The sequence below is a fragment of the Paramisgurnus dabryanus genome, chromosome 15 (genome assembly GCF_030506205.2).
Source record: "Paramisgurnus dabryanus chromosome 15, PD_genome_1.1, whole genome shotgun sequence".
Taxonomy (NCBI): domain Eukaryota; kingdom Metazoa; phylum Chordata; class Actinopteri; order Cypriniformes; family Cobitidae; genus Paramisgurnus; species Paramisgurnus dabryanus.
Window position 1 is genome coordinate 6,608,599 of NC_133351.1, and position 19,906 is coordinate 6,628,504.

Genomic DNA, 19,906 nt, shown 5'->3' on the forward strand with positions numbered 1-19,906 from the left:
TGAAAAACCAAATGGGATGTTTAAATGAAGGACGCTGCAAGGAAACAATTGTGTATGACTGTGTTTTCTCAGTGCAAGCAGAACGCCATGATATTACTCATATGCATCACGTCACCAAATTCCAGCAATGTCTGAATACAACATCAAGCTATTACCGACATGTTATTCAACACTGTCCAGTTTTAACTTGCATTATTAAGAAACATGAGAATCCACTATAACCATTGGTCTATTAAGTACAGATGTTATTCAAAATAAGCCCAAAAGACTTGCAGTAAATAATGTCCTCTTAACAGTTTACCTTAAGCTCTTGACTAAATAAACAGGACTGGAAATCTGACCTCGCTCTGGTTTTAGCTGAGTGTGCGCAGTCAAGCATGCATTGAAATCGCTGAGGATTTTCTAGGTCTGTATACAAAGTTAAAGATGTGAGGGGAGCACTAATTAGTGATATATCAATGACCTACTTGTGTCTCGTCTAAATAAACCAGCGGTCAGATGCCGTTTAACCCTCCCAAGCCCAAAACTGCATTCCCAAAAGATTTAAGCTTCCTTCCTGGCCACCCCAGACCACTGCACTAGATATGATATTATTTTCCTATCTTCTCTGCAAATCATGGCTGTGCTGTCCAAATGACTTAAACATACAATGTGAAGTCTGCACAGATTAATCCGCTATTAGGCATTACATAATGTTTTATTTGTGCTAATATAAAGTGTTTCAGGAAATAACCATATCATTACAGTTTAGGAATTTCAGAAATGTTGTCCCAGAGAAAATAGTCAGTATATTCAATATATGTACCCTAGCTGCCACTGGGGCAGTATCTTTTCAATGTATACATATTAGTATCTCAAAGGTACATATTTGTACCAAATGTATATATGTAGGCCTACCTAATGGCACATATTAAGACCTTTTTAAAGGTTACTGCCATGTGTGGACTGGCCATCTGGCATACCAGCCATTTTCCCGGTTGGCCGTGGAGCAATTTGGGCTGACAGTCCCGAGTCCGACACTTTTTTTAATCTATATATTGTGTTTCTGACCGGCCCATAAATCCAGACAGTTGATCAGCGGCCCGATTGACATTGGGCTGGCCCAATCACATCGTAAAGCACCAACCCCTTTCACTTTGGTCCTACCGGCGTAATGCATTAAAAAATATATAGCGCAAGAGTAACCGCCGGCCCTTGACACGCGCTCTGCGGCCCATATAGGCTATTTTCTTCACTGACTAGTTACAGTGTCAGAAAGTTGACAAATCAAAATGAAAGAAGGGGGGAGTTTCTGTTCACAGAAGCCATCTTAAACGACTCCCAACCAATCGAATAACACAGCCGAACAAGATTTTTAACCAATCAAATGAAAGAAATCAAGTTTTTGTTAAGTTGAACATGAATTTCAGCTAATCACATTACAGAGCTAAGCAGAATTCCAACCAATTAAATAAAAGAAGGCGGGAGTTTCTGTTCACTAAGTTTGAGCATTTGTATAGTGCTTAACACATGAATGCATATTGTTTTAAAGCTGCATTACAGGAAATGCATCCTTATTTTAAAAAATACAGTCAGTTAGCAAATCCAGAGATGCAAACTACTTAAATTAAGGTCAATTTTGAAGTTTTAATTTAAAAGTGACATTTAGATTATTTGCCATGTAACACTTGCTGCAGTGACTGTCAGTCCAGCAAATAAAAAACAATGCATGTTTGTAGCATACAGTATAAGATAAAGTATGAATGTGTGCATATTGTGGATTAAATTAGAATGAAAGAATTCACAAGAAGGCAGAACTGTTATCACAAGTAATGCAATGACATTTAGAGCTATGTTTGTGTTAATACGATTTTAAAAATCTTATTAAAGCTACTACTGTTTTTTAGTTTGATTTTTATGTTTTTTTTTTTTTAGAAAGAGATTTTGTGAGTATGTTTCATTTGTTCCCTTTTCTTGAGACAAAATTAGCTTTGATTTTGGACAGTATATCCAAAAACAGTATCAAAAAGAGGGGCCCGTCTGGTGCAAAATGCCATGGGCGATTTTTTTGTCCCAGTCCGCCCATGGTTCCTGCCCCAGGATACATATTTGACAATTTTCCAAGAAACAAAAAAATGCAATAATAAATGTACAGGAAAGTCTAGTATAGTATAGTACAATTATAATACCATGTTGCAGGTTAATGAAAGTGCGCAAAGTTAATCTCCAAAAAAAAATGTAATGTATTCTGTGAAAGATTAAAGTCAAGTAAAAGCAAATATAATCCCGGACTCAGACTTTACAGTACCAAAGTATAGGGGATTGGGAAATGTCACAATTCAATTTGAGAAATTATTCTGGGTTTTTGTGTCAGCAGGGCATAAAGTACAACATAATATTATAATACAGATTTGAAAGACGAAAGCTTTTTAATGTCCAAATCAGAAAATATTTAGTGCATTCAGATACCTACTGCGGCCAAATCAATGTTGTATGAATTGTCTGTTTATAAAGAACTTCATAAAGTGATAAAACATAAAAATAACAGCATGCTGTGACATGAATTTTTAAAATCAGTTCCCTTAATTGTATACAGGAAAAGAGTCGTTCTCCTTTTTTTTTTTTTGTGGGGTCATGTCATGGTCTGATTGACTTCACAAAAAGTACAAAATGATCAGCTGAAAAAAACGTGTTTACATGTGAACATGTAAATCATAACATTAACCATCAACCCAGCTGCAATTTCTAAAAAAAATGAATTACAGTCAGTAAATAATTAATAATATTTCGTTTTTAATAACTGAACCTCACTGTAAGAGATTCATCTGAAAGCCACACTGTCAGAAAAAATTATCACGGGGTGGTGCACTCTTAAAAAGTATACCTTTGTTTATTTTAGTAGATCAGAGGTGCATATTTGTACCAAATGTATACATAACTTTAAATAAATGGTACGTATTTTTATTTAGCCTACTTTTTCACGGGAACCGCCTGACTGTCAGCTTGAGGTAATTTTTTTTAGCATTTTGCATGAACCAATGTCATACAGCAGATATCTGCTTAGCGGTGAACCAACATATAGCCAGATTATTGATTTCTTTCTAAAAAATCTGAGAAGCAGAAGTCACCAGCATATGCACACAAGAAACTGATGGTTCCTTTAAACAGCACTTGCTCACCATCATTTCCGCAATAATTTTTAAAGGGACACTACACTTTTAAAAAAAATATGCTAATTTCCCAGCTCCCCTAGTTAAACATTTGATTTTTACTGTTTTGGAATCCATTCAGTCGATCTCTGGGTCTGGCGGTAGCACTTTAAGCATAGCTTAGCATAATCCATTGAATCTGATTAGACCATTAGCATCGTGCTAAAAATAACCAATGAGTTTTGATATTTTTCCCATTTAAAACTTGACTCTTTTGTAGTTACATCGTGTACTAAGACAGACGGAAAATTAAAAGTTGGGATTTTCTAGGCTGATATGGCTAGGAACTATACTCTCATTCTGGCGTAATAATCAAGGACTAATGCTGCTGTAACATGGCGGCAGGAGGCACAATGATATTACGCACTTCCCGAAAATAGTCCCCTCCTATTGAAAGTTACCATGGAATATTTTTGGCTGCTGCGTAATATCATTGCTCCTCCTGCAGCCATTTTATGGCAGCAAAGTCCTTGATTATTAGGCCAACTTTTTACTTTCCGCCGGTTTTAGTACACAATGTAACTACAGAAGAGTCCAGTTTTAAATAAGAAAAATATCAAAACTCTTTGGTTGTTTTTTAGCACGATGCTAATGCCAGACCCGGAGATCAGCTGATTGGATTCCAAAACGGTATGAATCAAATGTTAACTCTAGGGGAGCTGGAAAATGAGCATATTTAAAAAAAAGTGGTGTCCCTTTAGGGGGCACAAAAACAACACTTGAAACTTGCACTGGGCATTTTAAACCTTGTTCATCTGACTAAATGCGAAACACAAGTAATTCTACAGCCACACAATGAGGATGTTACCAAAGCCTCTTGACAGACCATCTATGTTATTTTCATATTATAAATAGCCATCATAACTTTCCCCATGACAACCAGCCGGTTTTATTACAGTGTCAGGTACCCTACAGGGAATTCTGCTTAAAACAGGATGTTGCTCAGATTGAATGCGATCATTTTGACTGCAACATCTAACCTTGCCAAAGTTGTGCACATTTGATTTGACCATAAATAAATACTTCTCTTACGTTTCGCTAATAAAGATTGCTTTTATTATATCTCTCACCTGCTCATTATTTCATGCAATTCACTGGTATTTTACACAATGGGCCGAGCCTGTCTTTTATAATTTATTTCTTGACAGCGCAGCACAAATTCACCAAAGCATTATTCATTTGAGTGTTCATTAATTATGCAAATGAGTTGCAATTAACTAATCTCTTCATAAGACGCCATTTGCATGTTAATGAACTGCATGGTGGTGACATTATTTAATTGGGTAGATAGATACATTAAATGCACAGCGTGATTTTCCAACTGATATAACTATCAGAGCGTTCAAACAAGTATAAATTAATATTGTGTGTCGCTAAAACATTACATTTGATTAGAAAAACACAAACATTTATGTGCATCTTTTAATAAATGTGATTTTGGTGACCCTTTTTAAAAAATTAATCACAGAAAGGCATATTTATGTTTAGCAGCGCAAGTAGTGTGAGATTGAATCTACCCTTAAATAGTGTCATCTGGGAGAAACCTTATCCCACCAAATATCTCTTAGTGGGTCGATACATTAATCTTAATGAATGTTCTGGGTTAAATACACTTCTGTTTTGCTACAATGTTGATTACCACACAAGCTGACTTTATGTTTGTATTATTCAGTAAAGTTTTGGTCATTAATTGACTTCCAGATGCCTCGTAGTAACCAAAAATAAATGTTCTTTGTTGGGTTCCATAAAGACACAAAAGGTTTCTTTGTAGCAAAAAGCTTCTTCATACTATAAAAAATAAGAGACATTTAACTAAAAGATTCTTTGAGGAACCAAAAAGCGTTCTTTTGTGGCATTGTTGCAAAAAACTATTTTCAGAAATGTATATAACAAATACTATTTTATTATGTACTACTATGAAATTATATCAGTTATTCATTCCTTGTAGGGAGGCAAGAGGAACAACAGACTAGACATGTAAGAGCCAGCAGTCAATGTCTCTGAATGAAGCAAGATATCTCTATTGTATTATCAGAGGTCTTTTGAAGAACATCTGGGTTTGGGGTCGTCTGTGTGGATTTCAGCCCTGATCGGAGACGTTGGAGTCTCTCTCTTATTATCTTCAAGGACCTCCGCCCACTAACGAACATTTCCCTTAATCTCTTAAGCAACCGTCCTGCAGAAAAGCTGCCCCCTCTGCCTGTTTCTGTCAGTTGGGAAGTGATGCGTTTCCTCAGGAAAATGAGGAGGAATTATAGATGCAGTGTGCATTGGGGCTTTTAGGTGTCTTGATAAAACTACTTTAGGAAAGACAGGTAACTGAACACATAAGCTTAAAAATACCTTCACTCTTAAAAAAATAACACAATATGTATCCACGCTGTCAATAGCGCAGCAACCTACTACTGTATACATTTGGTACCAATATTTACCTTTGAGACACTAATAATATGTTTTTTTTTTTTACTTATCTCTCTTTCTCTCTTTGGTACCAATATCTGAGGTACTGCACTGCAAAAAATGATTTTCAAGAAAAAATTTCTTATTATTTTTGTCTTGTTTTCAGTAAAAATATCTAAAAATTCTTAAATTAAGTAGTTTTTTATTGATGAAAATAAGTCTAGTTTTTAGACAAAAAAATCACATTTAATTGATTTTGTGCATAAAACAAGCAAAACAATCTGCCAATGGCGTAAGCAAAAAAAATCACTAAATTCAAGAAAAATTAGCTTACCCCATTGGCAGATTTTATGCACAAAATCACATAAATTTGATATTTTTGTCTTAAAAATTTGACTTATTTTCTTGGTTCATAGTAGTTTAGTGAATAGTTTCACGTGCGCATGCAAACCTACACTGCAAAAAATTAGGATGATTTTTCTTGATGAACAAAACGACTCAAGAAAATAAATCTAGGTTTTAGACCAAACATAATTTAAGTGATTTTGTGCATAAAACAAGCAAACAAATCTGCCAATGGGGTAAGCAAAAAAATCTTTAACATTTTTCTTAAAAACTAAATTAAAGAAAAAAATTGCTTACCCCATTGGCAGATTATTTTGTTTGTTTTATGCACAAAATCACTTAAATTTGATATGTTTGGTCTAAAAACTAGACTTTTTTTGGGGTGTTTTGCTTATCAAGGAAAAGCATCTTAATTTAAGAATTTTTAGATATTTTTACTGAAAACAAGAAAAAAATACTGCAATTTTTTTTCTTGAAAATAATTTTTTTGCAATGTAAACTTTATTTAATTTTTCCTCCATGTCCCCTTAGGGGCTCCGTAGTTTTGCTCATCAAGAAAAAAGCATCTTAATTTAAGAATTTTTAAATATTTTTACTGAAAACAAGTCAAAAATACTAAGAATTTCTTTTCTTAAAAATAATTTTTTGCAGTGTAATATGAACAGAGATGATATGCAGTCTGGATGCTTCCAGTTTTGGAAACATGAAAAAACAGCAATAACTTTTGTCAGAACAATTTTGTAACAATTTGTCCGCAACACTTAATCTGACTTTTTCCATGTTTAAGTGCAATAATTGGGTCCCCATTGCTTCTACCAACCTAGAAAATGTGAAAAAGATCAACCCAGTAACTTAGTTTTGGTAAACCATTCTCTGCAAGCACGTAGAAAAATAGGTCATTGAAATTTGGATCCCCTGTGATGTCAGAAGGGGATAATACTGCCCCTTAATCTGCACTTTTCAACCACGACACTGCCATAAAGGCCCTGTCCCAAATGGCACACTCCAGACTTGTAAACCTCCTCAGAGTCCACATTTTGATGACATCATGTAATGCAGACCTAGGGACCCTTGAAGCAAGTCCAAGAGGGCGCACCGGAGTCGTATTTTGGAACAGACTCGAGCGACACATCGGAACTAAGAAGAGAAGTTGCCCATCAATGTGAACTCCTTCCTTCTGTCCTCTTATTGGTCTGATCTGATTGCTCTTTCGAAAGGACTTTTGCGTTGGTAAAGTGCGCAAAACCCTCTGCAGTGCAGGCTTTGCCGAAGACCGCGTCAAGGGTGCAAAGGGGGCGCTGATGAGCACAGAGCGTAAAAATTACAGATGGGACACCCTACAGACTCGTAGACTAAGCAAGCACGCGCAATTTAAGGCCACGAAGACTGAAAGTCCACATAAAGTGCGCCATTTGGGACAGGGCCTTAGTGCAGAGATAAACTCATTTGCATTTTAAAGGACACACCCAAAACGGCACATTTTTGCTCACACCTTAAAAGTGGCAATTTTATATGTTATAATAAATTATCTATATGGTATTTTGAGCTAAAACCTCGCATACATACCCTGGAGACACCAAAAATGTATTTTACATCTTAAAAAAGTCTTGTGAAATGTTCCTTTAACACAAAAACATTTTATTTTAAATGTCACAGTATCTAACAACAAAGGGAAACTCTGATCCCTAAACCTAATGATAAAGTTATATTTTGTTGTTAATCTGTGCCACCTATTGCTTTTCATACAGCCTGACAAATATACATTTCATGCCTTTAAAGTTCCTTTAGACATGTACGATTGACTGCAAATATCCTCAAATCTAAAAAAGTAAAAAACATTGTCACATTTTCGAACGTTTCGCATGCTGCCAAAAGTGTTCAAAATGACTTGGCTTGCCAAATGAACCCTCACCTCACTGGTTTTTTTTTAAAACCTGGCTGAAATCCTTCTCTCCAGATAGCATTGGGGTCTGTGATGTGACGTGTGTGTGGATGCATAATTAGCAGCAGCATAAGAGCGAAATGGTATTAATTATTACGATTAAAACATTAGCCATGCAGCTCATGCGTTCATTGAGATGAAATGGGCCTGTGTCCCCCTGACCTACAAACCTCTGTGCACAGGCAGCAGAAGGAAGATGCGTAATTGTGTTTCCAGTTCTCCTTAAGACGCTGGCATAATTAGTGTGCTTCTCACCCGAAAGAATAGAGGTGATTTGGAAAGTGTCCAAATTGCGAGGCTTAATGAAAATGCGCCGTCGGTGAAGGGTAGTCTGTCAAAGGAAGCAAACTTCTCTAGGGCTAATGCGTTCGTGTGACTTGGCCGTGTTTAAATGCGATCTAGCGCTCCCGTGAGACGTGGGAGGCAGGGTGGTTTTTCAGGGGGAGGGATGCAGATTTGGGGCTAAACTAAACAGATTTTGAGCCAGAAGGGTTCTGCAGTTAAAGTTTAATGAAACCGTACGCACAATGAGGGATGAGATGCCTTCTCCCACACCCTAAACAAAACCCAAATGCTCTGTCAGAACGAATGCCTTTCATCTGCTATGATGTCCCCTTGATCAAAAGCCTCTTTAAAGGCAATAAGCCACAAGAGACTGTGCATTACCAGTCTTTAACTAATGTGGCTTTTCCTTTGGATAGTATGGCCTGGTACGGCTCGGTATAAAGCTCACTTTTGGGGGGTTTCCACCGTTTTTAGTACCACCTTGGTTGAGGTTCCAAACCAGATGTACCGATACTAAAACATGATATGTAACACTGCAGATCACTGATTGGTCACAGAGAACCGTCACTACCAGCGTCATTCATTTGTGGTTTGTTCCCAAACTCCCTTTGAGTGGTAAAAACTTCTCAAATACGAGAATTATGAATACCATTTCATCAACATGCTGCGTTACTCCAGTTTTTACCTTTTTTTTATTGTGTTTACGATGATGAACTGTAACGATCAAGTCTACAATCCCACCAAGCGTGCCGCACAAGTCCTGAAAAGTGAAGCCAAAATGTCTTGATCGCCCCCCAGTGACTGGTCCCAGTATAGGTCATAAACCCCGCCTCCCCCATGTTATTCAATGGGACTTGAGACCAACTAAACAATTTAATTACACTTCAATTATCTTTTTTCCGATGCTGGTTTCTGTCATTTACTGTAGTTTTTATCACGCTGATGTAAATTCAAGTGTTTGTTTTTAAAATAAGTTTGTTTTTAGTTAGTTATTTAATGCTATAAAAATTATGGTGTGACGTCATGATTGACAGCTGTGATATGCGCATTCTGCGAGAGCGAGGGCGGGGCCTTGAATTCGTTGCTTTACTTCCTGCTTACTACTGCGCAGGACTGGTTCCGAAATCACTACTGTGCAGACTCAAAACCCAAGATCTCAGCGCCGTATCAGGACACTGATGGCTTAACTTTTTACCAATGAAAGAGAGCGAACGGGCGTCATCCATCTTTTTTTACACTCTATGAATCCCACCCACTTTTAAGCAACACTACACTACAATGGAACATCAAACTGAGCCAAAGTAACGGGGCGTGTACACCAAAGCGTTTAAACGCAGCTGAAAACGCCAGGCGGACATCGGCTTGCCAGCTTTTGTTGCTATGATACTTCTGCTTTGTTTATCAGTCGTTGAACGATGGTTGGTTGTTGTGATACTTGTCCCGCCCTCCCCCACTGTGATTGGACAGCCGAGTAAGAAGTGACATTGACGAGCTGCGCGTTTTACCCAAAGTTGAGTGCCAGCTGCTGACGTTTTTGGAAAGCACAGCGCTTCCATTGGAAAGAATTGAAAACATACTCCGAACTGCTGTACAAGCCCACTAAAGTAAGCCAAGCACTGCCGAGCCACGTCATACCACACAATGGGAAAGCGCCATAAATCTGCACGGTATTGAATAAACATGTGATTCGGTGTCAAGTAATGTGATGTGTTAACGGTAATGCAATCGGTTTAAACTTTTTAAAAATGTGACGTCACGGACACTATCTCCATCGTTTTTTATAAAGTCTACGGGTTTCATTATTGTTTTTATGATAAGCTTAGGGGTGAACAATACTGTAAATTGCATGCGATTCTCTTGCGTATCTCATCAGTAAAGCCGATATGTATATGTAAATGCATGTATGTATGAATATATCACTTGTTCACTTGTGATTTTAATCATAGTATAACCTTTTTAACTTTTGCTTATTGCATTAATAATTTTATTGTATTATAATATATAATATATATTATTTTAGGATGCCTAATAACATCTGGCAAGGGGACTGCCGATGAAACCTAACCTGTGGCTAATTCGGGTTCACTTATGGCGCTTTTCCATTGCATGTTACCCCACGGTTTAGTTTAGTTTGGGTCGGGTCAGTTTACTTTTGGGAGCTTTTCCATTGGGTGCAGTACGTAGTACCCGATACTTTTTTTCGTACCACCTCGGTTGGGGTTCCAAGCGACCCGAGCTGATACCAAACGTGACGCGAAAACACTGTGGGTCACTGATTGGTTTGAGAGAATCGTCACGTCATCGCTATAATGTAAATATTAGCTTTAGCTTACTGCTAGCTTGCGCTGTCTCAAGCAAACATGTTGTTATCTGTATTCTGCTATAAGTTTCCAATTCCAAACACCCTTTTAGCGATGAAAAACATCCGCAGGTTGAGAATCCGGGACACCATAACAGTTTTTTCCAGACTTGCAGTTTGTGGCGGCACATTCGCGACATGCACGTCCGCATTATATATGCTTAATGGAACCGACTGACGCCACGGGTCGGGTGTTTGAACGGAAACTGTCATGTGAGACAGAGGTAGTTATAAACGCGATGTGCAAACATCTATTTGTGGTGGCCAATTTTAATTTTGTGGCAGACTGAGAAATAAATGAATGTATGGGAATGTACAACAACGCTCTCACGTGTATGATGTCACAGCAGTAGGCAGCGTAAATGTAACGACACGCCTATAATCCCTCCCACTCCGAAGTGATACTAAACTCCATGGAAAAGCTAACCACGCCAAAGTGAGCTGACCCGACCCAAACTAACCTAAACCGTGGGGTACTATGCAATGGAAAAGCGCCATTACATTTATTACGAATGTTGATATGTGTACATTGTCCCTTTTTCAAATAAATAAATAAATAACAAAAAATCCCATGGTATTTCTAAAGTAACCATGGATTTGTTTTAATTGTAGTAAAACCATGGGTAATTTTTGTAAGTAGATAAGCATATGTTTTTGTACAGTTGACTTCCCTCAAATTCATATGAATAAGCCAACTCGTAAAATACGTACGAATTCCCTGGATTGGCAAAGGACCTCAAGCCTGGAATTAAACTTGAGTTTATATGCCGAAGCGTTGCCCTCGAGGCTGTCAGACGGAGACCATGTGGTCACACAGCTTGTCTATTCACAATTCAGAGGCGGAACCATCCGATTTCTTTGACAATCAATTACATACAAAAAGCAACAAATCATTATCTCATTAATAGAATGGACGGTCACGTGTGTGTATGTATCAGACTTTGGACACAGCTCATTTAGACTATTTTTAAAGTCTGTTTCACAAAATATATTTGCTTTAGCATAGGCCTAATGATTTATTTTTTGCACAGAAACAATTGCAAATGGATAAATTCTGTAAATTATCCAGCAAGAGAGAAACATTGTTTGAGTGTATATCAGTAATGGCTGTAAGTAACCGAATTAATGACCAGAGGAATCAAACCAGCGCTCTAAGTGCAGCTGCGCCCGATGAAAAAGAGATTCAGTTAAATGCTAAAAAATGTACATAATTTATCTGCCTGTCTGAAAGAGCCTCAGTTTGAAACAGAGCACTGTCTTTGAAACAGCAGAGAGCGTCATGATAAAAAGCGAACAAGTGCACATGCGGTGACGAGTCTCACTTAAGCGGCTATGCGCTAATGAAGACGCTCTAAACATAACCCGTAACCCTCCAGCGCCGACACCTACCAATTAACACTCCCCAGTATGAAGCCTTCCATTACCCATAAACTGCACAGGCAAAACATTGCTGTGGCTCCCCTATAATGGAAAATAATTGAAGAGTTAAGTGGGTCTTATTACTGATCCACAAGGCTCTGTGTGCTTAAACACACAAGCTAATATCGGGTTCATTGTCGAAAATGCCTTTGAAGATAATTTAATTGGCCCCCGGCTGATGATTATTCATTAGCTGGCCATTCGGAGGTCGAAATTCAACTTCGACTTTCTCTTAACAGAGAACTTAAGTAACAGTTTGCTAGCTTTTTATAACAAAGGACAAGCTATATGCCAAAGAGAGATTACATACTGGAGACGTGGCTTACGAAGAAACGTTTCACAAGTAAGGATTAGAAAAAAACATGTGGTGTATACAGAATTTGACATCATCTGGAGAAGCTCTGTTGTCACCGAGCGTAAGCTGAAGTCCAGCAAAAAAGCTGTGGGTGGAGCAGACACTGAGAGCCAAATTTATTAGCAGTCATCAAGGGCTTTCACGTGGCTACATGCCAAATCCCAAAACACATGGTTGCCTACATATCATATACGGTGGTTCATCATACAGTATGTTGTTTTGCATAAAACATGTACAATGGCCTACATAGACCGGTTCTAAACAATTTGACAGTGCAAACTCTCTGCTTCTCACCAAGGGGCTTCTCAGGTGCTACGAGCTAATCATTCGGCCCAAGTAGCAGTGCTTTGCCTTCAGAGAATATAGTTCCCACTATGTTTACAGTTAAAAGATGGCTGTGGCTCATATGACCTTGTTATTTGTAAACGCTGTGACTATACAAATCACAACATATAGCCTACATAGGAAAATGTTGGCGTTATTTTGTCACTTATTGGAAGCAGTATGCTAGCTGGAGCCATTTACTTGCAGTCTTTGAGCTAAGCTAGGCTAGCGATGGGTGTGTCAGACTGAGACACGGGACGCAGATGAAAAGGGTATGAATGGACTTAGCTAACTTCCCAAAATAAATTCCCAAAAAATCAGCGTGTTGCTTTAACAACAAAACAAGGCAATGAAGCTGTTGCGGATAAAATAAATAAAGTGTACGTGCCATAGCCGAAATTCTTCTCCCGTCTGCAATTTTTAAAGTTTGAGTGTTATCGGGAATTCAGGGGTCACAATTATTTCCGAACTTCTCAGAGGTAAACACGATATCAGAGGGGCGTTCATGTGCAATTTTAGGAAACTTGTATACACAATAATCTGATAACACGTAAAGGCAGCCTTACCACTATACAGCACAGACTATTGTACCTTGTTGCTTACTAGTTTAACTTAATGGTTTGGTATTGCATAAGTTCTTAACAGAGAACAGCTTTCTGACTAAATTACTCAGGCCTCTTTAACTTTTGGCTAGGGCTGTGCAATTAATCGTTTTTGATTTTCAATATCAATTTTTGATTCAAACAATTACAAAAACAAAATAATCGAGGTAAAACAATTATTTTACAGATTAAAATATAAACTGCATGCTGCTGGACCAATGTTTTTATAAAGGCCCTTTCAAAGGCACCACTGCTGACACGTGTAGCCTATTGCACACTTACTTAATAAAAAGGTTAAATAAATGCATGTTTTCAAAGTCGCTGAGTAATTATGTTAAATAATGTGATTATGAATCGTTTTTAATCAAAATAACCGTCCATAATCAAGTAGCCTTACTTTTGGCATGAAGTAAACAAAGTTTCTCTGCCACCAGAGACGCCAAACAGAAATACCTTTTAATTATTATTTTCAAACAATCCTACCAGCTGCCTTGAATTTTTTTACATTTAAGCCAGACAAGTCACAGAATGAATCAAGTTAACTGCTAATACTCACAGGTGTGTGTGCTGTTGTTGTCCCACCAAAATGATGTCACTTCCTGCAGGAGGATATTCTTCTTCTTTGTCCTATTTTTGGCTGAAGGAGGATATCAAAGGTACAAAACAACTTAAAAGACACAGGGGAAAAAATCTATAAATAGAACATCAAAACAATATTACAAAAACATGCTTGTTTAAAGCATTTTAATTATAGAAATTAATAAAATATAGAAAGAAAACATTTTCATATATTTATTTATTCAGCAGGTGCATTTTTCCAAAATGACTTACAAATGACATTTAGTGAAAGAAGCAAACAATAGAATAGTCAACAAAGCTATATGTACTAGATATTATGGGGATATTCTCTGCATTACTTAAGTTATCAAGTGATTACAGCTCTCAAAGATATTATGAAATAAAAATGTCAATATGTAAATGCAAACATGACGTCTCTCTTCAGTATAGAGCTTCGGCCCAGATGCAGCTGACAGAGGTTTTATTGTCACATTATTTCTTACTCTTGAACATGACAGGGATTTGCATCTGTGTTTATGTGCTCTTACCCTGATGCTCCAGCAACAGATGTGTGCCGCTGATTCAAGCGTTTCCTGCACTCCTCTCCTTCATCCAGCCCTCTGTCACGGCCCCTGTCGGGTTTTTAACGGAAACAGAGGCTCCTGCTGTCAGGACTAGTGACGGGCTGTCAAAATCATAACACAATACCTCCTCCAACAGTACACGCTGTCAAACACAACATATATTTCACACCGGCTGAGGATAATCACAGACTTTCAGCATGGATCAGCGCTGCTGTATGCACAAATCTCCCGTCACCTCGCATTTGCAGCGTTTAATGTTTAATTCAAATTTTGACAGTGCTGTTGTCTTGTAAATACCTTTGGACTTATTTAATATATCAATAAGCCACTCAAAGCTATTTATCACAAATTATGCTTAAAACAACAGTGTTGTAGCTTTGATGCATACAAGAATGTTCCCATAATCCACATTGAGACGCAATGCTCGACTTCAGTAGAAATGAACAGAAAATGCTTGCTTAACCGTGTACATTTAAAACATTTGTGAAAAGATACACTCTCAGTGTGGATTTTGGGATTGACTTCAATGACACACTCGGAAATAAAGGTACAAGAAGGTACAAAAGATGTCACTGGGGCGGTACCTTTTCAAAAAGTACACTTTTGTACCTAAAAGGTTCATATTGGTACCTAAAAGGTTCATATTGGTACCTCAAAAGTACATATCTGTACCAAAATGGACCTTAATGAGGTACCGTCTCAGTGACAACTTTTGTACCTCTATTCTAATGCTGCGTTTACATAGAGGCGGCAAGCGCGGGTGATTTACATATTAAGTCAATGTAAAGACACGATTACACGTGGATCATTATCCTGCGCCGCGGTATGTGCGGTTGGCGCGGGGCGGATGGCGGCGGCGCGTTCCGCACGAATTGAGCATTGCCTCGGGAAACGCGTGAGTTGAAAAATCTGAACTTCGCCGGATTTCCGTGCCGCGTTAACCAATCAGGACCTTGCTGTGGTAGTGACGTGATTACAGGAAGCGAGTGGAGTGGCGGCGTCTCAGCGGAGTTGCAGAAGCCCCTCCCATGACGCGAATTTCCGCATGAATTTTTCGAATGACTCGAATTTCACGCGCGGCTTTCACGCGAGAATGAAGCAAGTGAACTCAAATGTTCAAGCGTCTAACTACGTGCGAATAGCGCGTTTTTGTCGTCTCTACCGCGGCTGGTATGAACTCTGCATAATTTTGCGTTTACACCAGCTGCGGTAGGGGCGGCAAAAACATAGCTGGAAAAGTAGTTTGATGCTTTAACATTTGAGTTCACTCGCTTCTTCCGCGCGTGAAAGCCGCACATGAAATTCTAGTCATTCAAGAAATTCACGAGGAAATCTGCGTCATGGGAGGGGCTTCTGCGACTCCGCAAAGACTCCGCTCGCTTCATGTAATCACGTCACTACTACAGCAAGGTCCTGATTGGTTAACGGGCCACGGAAATTCGCAGAAGTTCAGATTTTTTTTTTCAGGATAATAATCCGCATGTAATTGCGTTTTTGCATTGACTTAACATGTAAATCACCCGCGCTTGCCGCCTCTCCTGCGGCTGGTGTAAACGCAACATAAGAGTGTATATATGGTAATGCACAAAATTAAATTATGCTTAAAACCACCTTAACTCTTTCACCGCCAGCGTTTTTTAAAAAGGTTGCCAGCCAGTGCCAGCGTTTTTCATGATTTTCACCAAAGTTTAATGCCTTCCAGAAAATGTTCTTCTTTAAATATATAAACATACAATATACCAAATGAAAGAACAGACCCTCTGCTTTCAAAGAAAAAAAAAACGTTTCATCCTACCTTCAGTGGTTCTTTTGTAATCAGCTTTTGAATATGGGTAGGTTTCTGCAAGAACACCACATTTTGAGCAAAAAGCAGAGATAATTCAATTTTTGTGACGGACTTTTCATAGAGATCCCATTCAGAGCGATCTTTAAAACAGACACGGACATGCAGCCGCTTGCCATAGGGCAATATTTCCAGGTTTCAAAGGTTGCGGAAGGGAAGACGGAAAATCTCGTAATTGGCGGGGAAGCGTTTTCTCTTAATTGACGAGATATCTCGTCAATGGCGGTGAAAGAGTTAACGATGGTAAAATCACTGTAACGTATTTCTTCAAGTTACAATGCAATAATATGAAATATGAATAAAATAATATTTCATTTGATTGTCACAGCATCTTAAAAGTTCAAGGTGGTGTAAAAACCTGAAAAAACAGAAAGACGCAAACACTTAAAGGAAAACACCACCGTTTTTCAATATTTTACAATGTTCTTACCTCAACTTAGATGAATTAATAGGTACAGTAGGCTACCTATCTTTTTTCAATGCGTGGACTTTTAATCTGTGTACAGCGCTTCGTGAATGTGTTAGCATTTAGCCTAGCCCCATTCATTCCTTAGGATCAAAACAGGGATGAATTTAGAAGCCACCAATCACTTCCATGTTTTCCCTATTTAAAGACTGTTACATGAGTAATTAATTACACGAGTAAGTATACTGGCACCAAATAAAACTTTTGTTTGGACCCATAGGAATGAATGCGCTGTACAAAAATTAGGTGCACGCATTGAAAAAAGATAGGGATGTATTTATTCATCTAAGTTGAGGTAAGAACATAGTAAAATATTGAAAAACGGTGCTGTTTTCCTGCATCTTCTCCATGTAGCCCGACATTTTAACAGTAACAGTACTGTATATCATCCTGTCAGCACTGGCTGATCTCATTTCCGTTTCATGAGACGTTTCTCTGATACATTTTCTCCATGTCTGTGTCACCACCAGGGGCTGGCTATTTTAACTAAAGCCACGCCCCTTTGCAACTCCCACCTCGAGGAGGTCCCCAAAGCCAACCCAATGACCAAACAAACACGGGAACAGGTAAGTAAAATTTAAAACAAGCTTTATTTAGTTTAAATATTTAAAAGAACTGGGAATTTGGGGAAAGGGGAAATTAAAACTAATCGGTCTCTTCTTCTCCCTCCAGGGAGACTGCAGCCACGGGCAGACAGGCCAAGGACAACAGGGGTGCCAACCACCATAAGCCGGGGGAGAAAGGGAAACGTCAGGCTCCGGCCTGGACCCTGCTAACCGTGGCGCCCTCCTTCTTCCGTCCTCTAGGCAGAATAATTCTGGTGTGACTGGTAAGGAGGATCTCCACTGTCGGTGTACCTTTCCTCGGGTCGGCAGGGGGTCCTCGCCCCACGTGCCTTTACGTTCCCTGTCGTACGTCCGCCCACGTTCTCCTTGTGCCCCACAGATAGTCGCTGTGACACAAAAGCACTGTTAGCTTACTCTTGGGGTGTTTCTCACCGGCTCTGCTGCTTGCAGCTCTCTGGGTAGGTATCACGTTACACGGTCTGTTCTCCAATTATTTCTCCTTGCTCTCCACAGGCGGCCACTAGGACACAAATGACACTGTTACTTGGGCTTCGGGTATTGCTCACCGGCTCTGCTGCTTGCAGCTCTCTGGGTAGGTATCACGTTCACAGTTTGCTCTTCAATGATTCACTCTCGTTCTGTTCTCTCTCCACAGGTGGCCGCTGGAACACAAAGGCACTGTTGCTGAGACTTCGAGTAATTCTCACCGGCTCTGCTGCTTACAGCTTTCTGGGTAGGTATCACGTTCACAGTTTGCTCTTCAATGATTCACTCTCGTTCTGCTCTCTCTCCACAGGTGGCCGCTAGAACACCAAGACACTGTTACTGAGACTTCGAGTATTTCTCACCGGCTCTGCTGTTTACAGCTTTCTGGGTAGGTATCACGTTCACAGTTTGCTCTTCAATGATTCACTCTCGTTCTGCTCTCTCTCCACAGGTGGCCGCTAGAACACAAAGACACTGTTACTGAGACTTCAAGTATTTCTCACCGGCTCTGCTGTTTACAGCTTTCTGGGTAGGTATCACGTTCACAGTTTGCTCTTCAATGATTCACTCTCGTTCTGTTCTCTCTCCACAGGTGGCCGCTAGAACACAAAGGCACTGTTGCTGAGACTTCGAGTAATTCTCACCGGCTCTGCTGCTTACAGCTTTCTGGGTAGGTATCACGTTCACAGTTTGCTTTTCAATGATTCACTCTCGTTCTGCTCTCTCTCCACAGGTGGCCGCTAAGACACAAAGACACTGTTACTGAGACTTCGAGTATTTCTCACCGGCTCTGCTGTTTACAGCTTTCTGGGTAGGTATCACGTTCACAGTTTGCTCTTCAATGATTCACTCTCGTTCTGCTCTCTCTCCACAGGTGGCCGCTAAGACACAAAGACACTGTTACTGAGACTTCGAGTATTTCTCACCGGCTCTGCTGTTTACAGCTTTCTGGGTAGGGATCACGTTCTCCTCCGTAGGTCAGCAGAGGGGCGAAGGTCACACACCACCTCACCGGGTCGAGCGCTGCCCTATCCCCAATGCCCATAGGCCGATCGATTCCTAGACGGGGGCGCCCTTTTCGTAGAGACCACGGGGCGGCGGACCCTTTCGCCACTGACTCTGCGACAAAACAGACACAGGTAAGTTTACACCACGAATGCTTCCAATGGTTTACTCACGGTCACGGACAGCTCTTTGTCTGCGTCCCTTTGTACTCCGAACAGCACACTACATATAATAACAATAGTTTCTGAGGTCGTCAGCCTCTCCGTCCTCTGCCCAGTGGAAGAAACTAGATGATGCGGGGCTTCGTCTACAAGACACACAGCAACCCACAGCAAATACACAACACCACTCCAAACGTGAAAAGATTTATTACACAGTCTCACTCACCACACTATAAGTGCACCACAACAAGGGAAGCGCCCGGTGTCCTCCACTGCGCTTGGGCTAAGGTAAGGCGATGGGAAATACGACCACAATAAGTCTCGTAGCGGTGGCTGGTTGAACTTGTACTGCTAACGGCTCGCCCACCACACTCTTGTAGGGGTAGGGCCGCCCTCCTTCTCCTGGAGGTTCCCAAGGGTTACACAAGTTAATCTTTGCAAGTTACTCCACACAAAAAGGATATACTCACGGCGGATAGCCTTTGTTTACGTTGTACCAGAAGGCCAAATTTTCTTCCTGCTTTACTCCTTCAGTATTGGTTAGAACAAAGTTCCTTTCTACCCATAGGGTTTTCCTGTCACTCCAGCAGGTCCACAATAAAGATTTACAACGAGAGAGAGAGGGAGAGAGAGAAACACAAACAGCCACCACGTCCAACAATGAGCACAGCTCCGCTTCTCAGCACACACTACACACCCTAACTGTGTTCTAACTGTGCTTTATATACTCCTCTCTGTCCTTTAATCATCCAATTGCCCGGCGATCTCTTCAACTAGGCACAGCTGTGCCCAATCGGCTGATTACAGCCTCCGTGAATCGGCCGGATGTCCGGTGTTCCTGTTTTCCGGTCTGGACGGAAACATCCGGGCGGAACCAAAACTTCCTCAACTTTTGGTTCCGCCCTGAAAGATCGTCACCCCGTGACATCCTCCCCCGCCAATGCATTCTAGTCCCTGGAATGCTTTTGAGTAGTCCACTCACCGTAACGGGAAGGGGGTCGGCCTTGATTCTCCCGTT

The 19,906-nt window shown here is 39.9% G+C and overlaps 1 long non-coding RNA gene across 1 annotated transcript in view; it reads right to left on the reverse strand.

Moving 5' to 3' along the window:
- The window catches only part of LOC141280844 (uncharacterized), a 32,605-nt gene extending 18,145 nt beyond the window's left edge, over positions 1-14,460 (reverse strand). Inside the window, exons 1-2 of the long non-coding RNA XR_012335143.1 lie at positions 14,326-14,460; positions 13,776-13,856 (exon numbers count right to left, since the gene is read on the reverse strand). This is a non-coding gene — a long non-coding RNA (uncharacterized lncRNA). The remainder of the gene's footprint in view (positions 1-13,775; positions 13,857-14,325) is intronic.
- Between the last annotated feature and the right edge of the window lie 5,446 nt (positions 14,461-19,906).